The following is an 11,216-nucleotide window of genomic DNA, read 5'->3' as shown; positions in this document are numbered from 1 at the left end:
TCTTTCCCTTAATGGTTATAATCTATAAATATATTATAATTTAGGATTTATATTGAAAATTTAAATTCTTATATTTATAGTAATATTCAGAGATATGCAGAACATAGCTTAAAAAACTACCCCAACTTCATATTTTTTTGGAAGGAAGAAAGAACTCCAATGAAAGATTGAACCAGTGAATATCAATATTTTTGTTGTATGAAATGTCAACACCAAAATAATTCTACCATGTACCCTATCAAGAGAGACTGCAGGCAAAGGAGACACTGATGAAGATAAAAAGACAAGGGAATATCATTATCCTTATGTGGTTGCCAAATTTCATCTAAAATTTAACAAGTTGCACATGCAAATGCAAATTATATTATATATGATTCATACAGAGGAAATATCCTTTTTCACTCAAATTAATGAACCGATGGAAGAGAAAGATATGCCGGCCTGCATTATCAAGCAAGTAAATTGTAAGGAAAAGACTGATTAACAATAAAATATTCAAGAAAAATAAGGATGAGAAGAGCAAATTTTTCGGTACTCATCGTGTGCACAGAATGAAACTTGAAATCTTAATAACAAAACAAAAAATAATTGATGGAGAAAAGGATCTCCCATTGCTGAAGGCTCTAGCTTAATTGCAATTCATCAGCAACAATAAGATTTTCATTTAACAGTCACTGATAAAGTGCCCTAGCCCAGTGGCATGCAACTAAAATAAGGGAGAAAAAGATTTATTCAAATTGAGTAAAATCAAAGAAGAATGTGATCATTACAACAACAATTTAAAGGTAAGCACAAGACTAGAAAGTTTATATCAAATGGAGGGCTAGACACTTAACTCATCAAATTAATTACATAAACAAATTGGTAATTTAAACAGCTTTTAATTAGAAACCGTACCGAATCAAGGCTAAAGAAATCTCCCGGCCAAGTTGTCTTTTAATTGGTGATTAGATGCAACAATTGAAAAAAGAAACCGTAAACAGATAACAAAAAGGAGCTCCCTTCAGTCCAAGCACAGAAAAGAAAGGATGAATATTATCTCCCGCTTCATTCACACATTCACAATAGGATAACCAAAATGCTCCTCTTTCTACTGTGTTTGAATGAATGAGTCGGCAGCTAATCCAAACCCTTGCCTCATCCATGAGTGGACTGAAGAAAGCTCTCTTAAATTATTTATTTAAGTGCACTTGAAAGATCTATAAGCTATTAGTTTTTCATCAATTTCAAATGGATTTAATTTTTGAGAAAATTAAAGGATGAAATGGGTCATCAATATGAAGAAGATATTCTAATACTCACATTGATGCATATTTTCTTAACATAGCCTATTATAAAATACATGAATTACTAGATCTAAGTCAATAGGAAAACAACCACCAGAAAAATTAAGTCTAAAAGATAGGAGTCGATTTAAGTTCTGCTGCAAATTTTAAAAGGAAACGTATACCAAAACTTTGAAACATTAATTTAAGAAGAGAAGGAATAAGTTTCCAAAGAAGGTAATAATTTGAAAAATAAAAAAAGTTTCCAAAGAAAGGAAATGCTTGCACCAAACCCTAATACAGAAATGACAAGAGAAAGATGATTAGACAACTCGCAATTTCGTAAAGAGAGGAGAGCAGAGAACCCACTAAGCCCGAGGGGTAGAAGCTAGATGAAGGAATGCCACTCATTCAAAATTAGATCAAGCAAACAATCAAAATAAGATTAATAATAATAACAAAACCAAGAAAATTAATCATGCATCAACAATTTCTTGCCATCGTTATGAGAGATCAAAACAACAGATAGCGTGCAGCAGAACAGATTAATCTTGTTAAAATGACCAAAAAAAAAAACAACTTACTGAGTTATTAGAAGTATAAATAACGAAAGAATGAGTAATCCCCATAAAAACTTGGGGTTCACTTACCGATTTAATTCTAGTAACTAGGGTTTAGTCTTGAACAATATTTTGATTTACACAGCTGTAAATCTTCAAAAGCCCTAAGTCTGATGCTTCAACAACGACCAACAGTTGCGTTACATGAAAAAGAAAAGTAAAAAATAAAATAAAATAGAAAAAAGTGAAGAAGAGAAAAATAAAAATGAAAAGTAATAGAAAAGAAGTGCACAAATCACGGAAGAGAAGAGGGAGAGAAATTGAAATGTCACTGTCCTCTCCTCGTGAGAGTCAGAGAAGAGAAAATAACGAAAGCTACAAATCTGGCAAAGCACTAGATAGATTATTGGATAACAGAGCTCACTCTTCTCTCTCTCTCTCAATTAATACAAGAAAGGAGAAGAGAAGAGAAGCATACTTACTGCTGCAGACACAGTAGACAGAAATTATAGGTGGTGGGGTTTTCTTTGACCACTAATGTCTCTCGTTCTTTCATTGTGTCAGTGGGTACTGCTTCTACAGTAACAACACTACTTCTTCCGAGTTCAGAATTTCCCAATAAAATTTCAAAGACCATCTAGTAAGCATTTGTAGACAAAAAGCATACATGGGATTGGGATTTCTTAGGGTTTCTATTCCACACCATCATTTCAATATGTGTTACTGCCTGCTAAGCCGAGAGGCCACCCCTACTTTTAAATGGGTTAAAAAAAAAAATACTTACTCTAATGCAATATACTTTATCTCATAATATATTTAAATTTGTGTTCTTTTATTTTTATTTTATTTTTAATTTTAATATGATCAAAAATTTTTAATTGTAAGCTCACCCTACATTTTTTTGTCTATTAGTATTATAGTGAGATGTCCTCACTAAAAAAAAATGATCTTTTATGGGTTGACAAACTTTTTCTTTTTTTTTAACAAAAGGAGGTGAGAAATTAAGATTTTTAAAAGTGGTAACCGATGGTTGTAGACCCGAAAATTATGGAACATTTTCTTTTCTAAGTGAAATCCCATAGTATATGAAAGAGTGAAAAAGTGTTTTTTTTTTTTGTAGAATAAGAAGCATTCATATCTTAATACATGTATTTAATTAGATCATTAATTCACGAGAGAGTAAAATGAAATTATTCATATGTATATATAAGTCATTACCAAATAAGAAATTTTTTAAGTTATTAGAGTAATTGATAAACTAAATATAAGTAAAACATACACTCTAATGCAATGTATTTAATCCCACAGTGTATTGGAATATGTGTTTTTCTTTTCTTTTAGTGTATCCCTTATTTTAATAATTTAAGGGATCTCTCTCTCTCTCCCTCTCTCTCTACACACACACACCAATGTTCACATGAAAAATTCATGCTCACGGAGGTAAAAAAAATAAAAAGATACAAATTCTACCAATAGTTATTAACGTATGGAAGAGGAAAGTGGTGATGGATCCTTTTTGTCAAAGATGCAATTGCAGAGGTGAGGATGTTTTCCATTCTTTAATGGATTACAAAGCAGTTAAGAGGGTTTGGAAGTTAACAAAATTTTATAAGGAAGTTAAGTAGTTGGCTCATCAGAACATGTTGAGTGTGCTCCAAGATTTAGCTACAAAGAGAAAAAAAAAGGAATTGGAACTTATTGTTGTTGTGTGCTTGGCCATTTGGTACTCCAAGAATTGTCTTGCGTTTGAAGGTAAAGAAGAAGATCCCAAACAATCAGTTGCCAAAGCAGTAGCTATTGTGGAGTCCTACAAACAACTTAAAATTCCAAATGACCAAGCTATTTCATGTCACAGTAAAATATAGACAACCGGTATGGACTACCCCTCCAACGAGTGTTTTAAAGTGAATGTTGATGCTGCAATCGATGTTCCAAACCAGAAGGCAGGGTTGGGGGCAGTCATTAGAAATTTCAGTGGCAGGGTTGTTGCTGCAACAGTCCAAGGAGTTGCTTATCGGGGAAATGTGGCGTGTATGGAGGCTGAAGCTATGTTGCTCGGTTTTCAAAGTGTCCAACAAGCAAATTGTTTCCCAAGGATAATTGAATCAGACTCAAAGAAAGTGGTGGATCTCTCTTTGAACAAGAAGAGCAGCAAGACTGAAATATCATGGAAAATTACAGAGATTCAAGCTAGAATGAAAAACCAAAACTCGTCCTCAATTACATATGTCCCTAGGGGTTGTAATTATATTGCTCATTTTATAGCAAAAGTTGCTCTAGATTTTGAAAGTCAAGTTCTATGGTTGGAAAATTTTCTAGAACAAATCATGTGTCTATTTTCAAAGTTTACTTAATGGAAAGCTTTACTTTCTCCTCAAAAAAAAAAAAAAAAAAGACAAGAAATATTACATTGGAATCCGTATTTTTCCTATTTAACTTCTTCCACATTGGAATTTATTTTTTTCCATCTTTTAGACAATGACTCTATCCATCAACTAAATCAATCTGAAACTTTAAGCGTAATACGAATGTTTAATCTATTCATATTTTGAAATTCCTTCTTATAATATATATAATAATTATATGATTGCCTTAAAAACTTTCATTGTTTTGAGGGAGAATAGCATTTTTTTCCTTCTTTGATATTGTTTTTGATACTCTATTAATTCTTGAAGTTAATATATATATATTGTTGAAAGGTGAATATGATCTTTTAGCACACTAATCAAGTGGTTTTAATTTATAGAATTCTTAGATAATCAATTTCTTTTTTTTTGGGTGAAATGATAATATTTTCCCTTCAATAATGTCTTTTTTTTATATTATTTTTTTTTTGGTAAATAAACATGTCTAGCCAAAACTAAGGTAAAATAAAACGAGGGTGTAAAACCCTAATACAAGCATGAGGAGCCATAATTCAGCCCCATTAGGAGGTGAAATGAAAATAAGCAACCCAACAAGTAAAGAAAGTGTAGAATTAACAAGAAAGTGTGTTGCAAATTTGGTTTTTCTGTAAGCATGCTTATTATTAGCTTGCAAGTTTCTATTCAATAAATCTTTGATCCCCTAGGTAAGAGAGACAGACTCATTGAGCATAACATTGTGATTAGCCACCAACTGAGTAATACAAAGGCTGTTAACATCAACATGAAGCTACTGAATTCCATTGTCCCAAGCCAAGCATAAACCCTGATATAGGCCCCATCAATCTACTCTAGTATTGAACCTACTCCAATATTCATGCTAAAACCAGTTATTCACTTGCCACAATAATTTCTAATCAAACCACTCGCACTAGACTGCCTTGAACTTTTATAGGTTCTATCCATGTTGAGCTTGAACCAAGGCTAGTCGAGGCCACTTACCCAAAATAATTTTCAATCTTCGTGGCACCAAGATTAAATAGAATTATGATAAAATTCTGAATCTTCTCTATACGAATCTTAATATTCATTACAATATTACCAGTGCTGTTTGATACGACAGTATGTACATTTTGATTACGCCAAACCCAAAGCCTCCAAACTAAAACTCCAAAAAGACTCGGCTAGTCGATCATTCCATCATATTTCCAGAAATTCTTCAAATTATATAACATCCAATCTCATAAGTTAATACTGAAAAATTGATATCTGATCTCGTGGGAATCAAGGAAATCCAAACATATTTAGCATTGGGACGGTCTCTCAGCACTAGATAGAGGCAAAGGTACAAACCCATAATTTTTTTTTGAATTGGTCTATATACAATTTTTTCCTCATTAAATTAGGTATAAACTTGGAGGTTTGGACAATTCAAAAAAGATTTGAAGAATTTAGGAAAAAAAAATTGTTATTAATGACAATAGTTACTTTATCTGTAAATGATAATCTCGTTGGTTAATCTGTTATCCTAAAAAAAGATTAAAGATTCAAATACAATAGAATACATTTAATTTGGTGCTTCTTTTTCTTTTTCTTTTTGGTGGGGGGGGGGGTGTTGGAGAAGGGTTCGATCAATAGTAAATGAAAATATACATACAGTTGGAGAAACGAGCCTATACCACATATGAAATGAAATCAAGAACAAGGAAAGACAATAAATTGACTTACCAGTATAATAATATTGCATATATGACAACTCTCTTTTTAAGTGGTACAAACAGTTTGAAGTTTGAGGTTTTTATTGGGAAGAGAATTGGTTTACTGTGACTTGAAAAAGAAGGGTAATTAATGATAATTTCTCTATTTTTTAGATATTGAATGAGGGAGTCGTAAGAATTATATGTGATTTTTCTTCATAAAATTTATGATAGTAAATAAGATTTTCCCATTTTTTTTTCATAAAATTTATAGCCAACAGACATGGCTTCGCCGTCGAAAGTGAAATAATTAATTTAAAATTTATTGTAACCTTAAATGATAAAAAGATCACTAAAGACAATATCTAGGAATTAAGGAGTAAAATGTCATTAATCTCCTTTCTCTTTAGTAAACAAAAATTTAAAAAAAAAAAAGAGAGAAAGAAAAAGAAACAAAGAATTAATAAAAGGGTTTCAGACTTCCAACGGAATCTAATGTAAGAAACTAATTTCAAAGGCAGCATATCATGTGCTAATGTCTTTGTGTGTAATGCAAATACCAACATAAAGTTGGAGTCTAACATTGATGCCAAGCATTTTTTCTACATTTTCCATCAAAATAATCGGCATTGCACTGCCGTCAGAGCTGCCCCATGTCTGTTTGTCCCCGGAAAATATGGCCATTTCGTATGCTTTTTACCTACCGAAAGTGCTGATTTGACATAATATTATGCAAATTTATTATAATTAATTAAAACAATGTTTTTTGTCTTCAGCTCACACGAACACGATCCACGCTTTATAAAACAGTGCTATCAATTAATCAGAAAAGAAAAAAAGAAAAAAAGAGATTGAAAGCTATGTCTTTTTGTTATGGCTGAATAAAATGGACTAGATTCAATTCTTTGAAATTTTAAATGGATGGATCAATTTGTAGATTTTCGTTAAGAAATTATCGCAATTTGAATTGAATCATTGTTAACTTATAAGGAAACACAAAGAGGACGTTTATATATAATTAAAATAAAGATATCTACATATTTCCTTAATGTTTGTTGATAATTTATTAGCAAAGAGATGTCGACTATAAACTTCAAAACCAAAGCACTATATTGTAATGAGTTTCTTTACTTTTATGTTATAGCCATATATTTTACCCAATGCGATCCCTTGACATAAACGAATGGCACTCAAGCCTAAATACTCAAATTCAATAACAACATTAAACTAAATAGGATAAAACAATAGATGTCCTTATTCTCGTTAAACCTTAATCCTACAAAATAAGAGATAAGTTTCCTAACCTAATTATACTTTTAATTCACTCTTATATAAAGAGGTCATCACTCGAGATATACACAATAGACATAAGGAAATAAACATATTGGAGGAGGGGGTACAATACCCTCCAAGCCTTTTCTCTAATTCTTTTCTCTCTCTAATTATTTATTTCTTATCGTGTCACTCTCAATCTCTGACTTAAGTATTGGAGGTGACCCCAACTTAAGAATTGAAGGGTTGTTGTTTTGTAGGATTTCGAGTACTGAGCTTTTCACTCTCAACAATGGCAATCTCGAGGATATTAAGCTCTCCCATTACTGTTTCCTAAGTAAAATGACTCTTTCTCAAATCTTAACATTCATCTAAATTTGAAATCAACAGTTTGCGCAGTCTATGGGGGTATTGCCAAAAAGCCTAAAAAGCTCAACAAATATAAGCCAGCATAGCAACAAAACACAGTAAAATAAATCAATAATATAAAGAAAAAAGGGCAAAGGAAATGGGTCAGGTAAACAACCAAAGCCGAACACAAATTCTAGCCACTGTTCATGGCAACCATCCCACCGTCGATTTGAATTTTGTGGTCCTTATTAGCATCTTTAGCAATCAACGAGCAAACTCCACCACCACCGTTTCCAAAAACCGATCAGAAATGCTCAAACAAGCTACAAATGTTGTAGAATGACAACATCAAACTTGTGCGATTTACTAGAATCATGAGCTGTCGTCACTTGGATTTTACTTCCCCGTAAGTTTTCTTAACAATTGATACCGCTTAGAAACTATGGGAGTTGTGATCACCTACTAAAGCAACTGCAATTGTAGATCTCGATCTAACGACTATGATGGTGCATCGACATGCACTGCAACTATTGTTTAACTTCTCTCACGACCTATAGCTTCTATCCCAACCACAACTGCTTGTTTTCTAGCCACTAGTGGCCGATGAGGCCTCAATCATGTAATATTATCTCAGTCTCATACTTTTAGGCCTTAATCTGGTAATACAAACCTCAGTCTCATACTCATAGGCCTCAATCTCGTAATACATATCTCAGCCTCATATTCATAGGCCTCAATCTTGTAATACATATCTCAGCCTCATACTCATTGGCCTCAATCTTGTAAATACGAACCTTAGCCTCATATTCAAGGTCTCAGCCTTATATTCATAGGCTTCTATCTCATTATACATAACCTCAACCTCATACTCATAAGCCTTAATCTCGTAATACATATCTTGATCTTATACTCTGGGCCTCGATCTCATCGCATATAACTCGACTTCTTGCTCATAGGCCTCGATTTTATAACATATGGATTGGCCTCATGCTTTTGGGTCTCGATCTCAAGACACTTAATTTGGCCTCAGCCTTATGACCTTATAACATTTGAATTTTCCACATGTCATTTGAGATTTCCTCATGACATTCAAGATTCCTTAACATTATTTATCATTTTTAAGCCTTTATTGTGGCATTATTTACAAGCCCTTAATGTGGCATTATTTTCATCTTGATCATGGCCCTGATCAAGGCATTATTTAAATTTTAAGGTCGATATTTTGACCTTCGAGCTCTTGTCATGTCATTCAAGTTATCTTCATAATTTCAAAATTTCCTCATGTCATTTAAGATATCCTTATGACATTGGAGATTTTCTCATGTCATTCAAGTTGGCCTCATGAAATTTGAATACTCTTCATATCATTCAAGTTATTCTTATGACATTAGAGATTTGCTCAAGTCATTGATATTTATCTCATGCCATTCAATTTTTCCTCATGACATTTAAGATTAACTCATGTCATTCAAGATTTCCTTACAACACTTGGGATGTTGTTCACGTCATACAACATGGATAATAAGAAAATGTAACATATTATAACTATATCAATTTACAACATTCACCTTAAACTCGTGAAGGGCTCCTGTTATATCCATATTTTTAATAAAATCAACTTGATGACATAAATAAATGGACTCTCGAACCCAAGGATCTAAATCCAATAACATGTATTAATCTAAATAAGATAAAATAATACGTATTCTAGTCCTCATCAAACTTGAATCTTACAAGATAAGAGATAAGTTTGCCTAACTTAATTATACTTTTGATTCTATCTCTTAGATAAGGAGGTCATTATTAAAAGGTAAGGATATACATGATAAACATAGAGAAATATGCATATTGGAGAGGGGTACAATATCCTCCAAGCCTTTTCTTTTTTCTCTTTTCTTTCTAATTGTTTACTTGTTATCATGCCACTCTCGATCTCTGACTTAAGTATCGAAGGGTCTATGCTGATAATATCCTTGGAAACCCCAGATGGATATTGTTTTGTAGGATTGTTGACCATTGAGCTTTTCACTCTCAACAATGACAATCCCGAGGATATTAAGCCTTTCACAGCCTGTTCCCCAAATAAAACGTTCTTAACTCTATCGCTAATCCAAATTTTGGTATCAACACTTTAACATGGTAAGGAATATGTTAAAAAAAAAAAGAAAAACAAAAATTTTAATACATTACAAGACCAAATACACTACATTGAAGTGATTATTTTTATTGTCTTTTAACTTATTCATTATTTTAATAATGTAAGGGATCGTTTATTGAAAAATTACTCATATTTTAGTTATGCATCCATATTATGACCATGTTATTTCAGCAAAAGTGCACATAAAACAAAAGATATTAATATACATAGTAATTTTTAAGTCAATCAATAAAAGTATATGAGATAGACATAGCCATATTATTTAGAGTCTAATGTAATAAGATTTTTTTTATGTACTAAAATTTGTTTATTTACGTGTTTGAGTATATATCATTACTCTTTTATTTAGGGCAAGTCTCGCAAACCTCTTCTTTGAGATAATATTTAATGAAGAGTAAGAAGTTCAAGAATTCCTAATTACTTTGAAATTTATAAATCCTATGAATATTTTAATTAATGTATTTAGTTGTATATTTAGAGTTTTATTATTTTGGCATTTCTTATTTAAGTTATATTCCTTGTTTAGGTAAGAATCTTAGGTTTAGTCACTATAAATATGTCTCTTGTAACTTTAGAATTAATTGAGTTATTTATTATTGAATTTCAGTTTTAGACTTTGCTTGAGTTTTGAGCTTTTATTATTTCTTGGTATCCTACATAATCAATAAGTCTTAATACCTAGATTCATGGGTATTCTTAGAATCAACATGAATTCTAGTTTACTTCATTATTCTAGGTATTTTTAGACTAAAAAGAGTATTATAAATATCCTTATCCCTTTTTCCATCAATATGTCCCAGCATTAGTTAGAACCATGCTACATAAATATTAAAAAAAAATCTTAGTCGTTAGATCACAATTCATCAAAGGCTTAGCTTAAAATTAGATATTTCTTCTGTATTTCTTCAAACTCAATGAAAAAAGTCGTGGACTAGATCATTAAAGTTAAATATCGTTGTGATCGTCATCTTTTTTTTTTTATGTACTTTTGTTTTGTTTTCTACCCTCTGGATTGGATAATGACACTCCTTTGGTTAGTATCAGGTTTAAATTTGGGCTGGTTACATAACTTAAACTTTTATGAGGTCTATGAACTTACCCTTTCTGTTTATGGGTTAAAACTCTTATAAAAATAGAAAAAAAAAATCAATTTGTATTCGACATCAGATTGAATTTGCATAAATCTGATTTGTTTGCATATATTGCTTAATATTGAATTGGAGTTACCTCACATCGAATCAGCCAGATTGATCTGAATAATTTGTTGGATTGCTCTTAAATGAAAATATATATATATATATAGAAGCAAAGAGCAATGAAAGTAATCGAAACCTAAACTCCCTGATATTGAGCCTCATCAACCCACAAACCCAGCCAACACACAACCATCTAGCCTTTAACGTTGACACCCAGTTGAATAGCCAACTTAGCAAATGTTCTTTAGCCTTTATGATAAGCACATGATTTTTTGCTTGTTTGAGTGATTAGCATAGCTTAGCGACATATTAAAAGTTTGTTGGGATCCCACTCCGACGAGGTATGGGACTAGT

General features: G+C 31.8%; 1 non-coding gene across 1 annotated transcript; it reads right to left on the bottom strand.

Moving 5' to 3' along the window:
- Positions 1–1,004: 1,004 nt before the first annotated feature.
- MIR159B (microRNA MIR159b) lies at positions 1,005–1,154 on the bottom strand. The gene has a single exon (NR_161487.1). It is a non-coding gene; the product is annotated as a microRNA MIR159b (primary transcript).
- Positions 1,155–11,216: the final 10,062 nt, after the last annotated feature.

This window comes from Citrus sinensis, chromosome 7, assembly GCF_022201045.2.
Source record: "Citrus sinensis cultivar Valencia sweet orange chromosome 7, DVS_A1.0, whole genome shotgun sequence".
Taxonomy (NCBI): domain Eukaryota; kingdom Viridiplantae; phylum Streptophyta; class Magnoliopsida; order Sapindales; family Rutaceae; genus Citrus; species Citrus sinensis.
The sequence above is the reverse complement of the archived record's forward strand: the minus strand, read 5'-3'. Positions and strand labels throughout refer to the sequence as shown.